General features: G+C 41.5%; 1 protein-coding gene across 1 annotated transcript in view; it reads left to right on the top strand.

The window, feature by feature from the left end:
• The window catches only part of SUPT7L (SPT7 like, STAGA complex gamma subunit), an 8,359-nt gene that overhangs the window by 1,834 nt on the left and 5,220 nt on the right, over nucleotides 1-1,305 (top strand). The window lies entirely within an intron of this gene.

Genomic DNA, 1,305 nt, shown 5'->3' with positions numbered 1-1,305 from the left:
GTGGCTCACACCTGTAATTCTAGCACTCTGGGAGGCTGAGGTGGGTGAATTGCCTGAGCTCATAGGTTTCAACCAACCTGAGCCAGAGTGAGACTGTGTCTCTAAAAATAGCCAAGTGTTGTGGTGGGCACCTGTAGTCCTAGCTCCTTGGGAGGCTGAGGCAAGGTGCTGGGATTACAGATGTGAGCCACTGGGCCTTTTTAATTTTCTAATGCAACAAATACTTATTTGGTACCTACTATATAGTAAATACTTTCCTAGGAGCAAGGAAATACACTGGTATGTAAAAAAAGGGCATGGCCTTATAGATCTTATAGTCTTTCTCTCTAATGTAAAATGTATTCTATGATTTTTGTTCAGTATCTTCAAGTTGGAATTTGTGAACTTATTCTGGTATTAGGAATCCACAGTCTATACAAAAATTTTTAAATTGTATATTTTCATTTTAATAATGGTTTAAGAAGTAAGAGTATAAATTACTTTTTCTTCATTTTGAAATTTGTCACACCTACTGAAAAATTTAAATAGTCCTAAAATGGGCATCCATATACCCTTCAACTGCATTCATCAGTGATTAACATTTTGCTGCATTAGGCTGGGTGTGGTGGCTCACACCTATAATCCTGGCATTCTAGAAGGCCAAGGCTGGCAGACTGCTTGAGCTCAGGAGTTCAAGACCAGCCTGAGCAAGAATAAGACCCTGTCTCTACTAAAAAGTAGAGAGCCTGAGACAAGAGGATGCTTGAGCCCAAGAGTTTAAGGTTGCTGTGAACTATGCTGATGCCATGGCATTCTACCCAGATTAACAGAGTAAGACTCTGTCTCAAAAAAAAAAAAGAAGAAAAAGAAAAAAAAGAAAGAAAGAAAAAATTAGCCAGGCATTGTGGTGGGGACCTATAATCCCAGCTACTTGGGAGAATGAGGCAGGAGGATTGCTTAAACCCAGGAATTTGAGATTGGTGTGAGTTAGGCTGCCACCATGGCACTCTAGACTCGGTCTCAAAAAAAGAAAAAATTAAATGAAAAGTTATTTGGCAATTGGTTATCTTATTTTCAAATCATTGTATGATTTGCAGTGATTGCTACTGAACAGAAAATAGTTAAGTGGGTAGGCTCGGCGCCTGTAGCACCAGCCATATGCACTGAGGCTGGTGGGTTTGAGCCCAGCCTGGGTCAGCTAAACAACAACTGCAACAAGAAAACAGCCGGATGTTGTGGCAGGCGCCTGTAGTCCCAGCTACTTGGGAGGCTGAGGGAAGAGAATTGCTTGAGCCCAGGAGTCTGAAGTTGCTGTGAGCTGTGACT

Source organism: Otolemur garnettii, unplaced genomic scaffold (genome assembly GCF_000181295.1).
Source record: "Otolemur garnettii isolate 467f Iridium unplaced genomic scaffold, OtoGar3 scaffold00022, whole genome shotgun sequence".
Classification (NCBI taxonomy): Eukaryota; Metazoa; Chordata; class Mammalia; order Primates; family Galagidae; genus Otolemur; species Otolemur garnettii.
The sequence above is the reverse complement of the archived record's forward strand: the minus strand, read 5'-3'. Positions and strand labels throughout refer to the sequence as shown.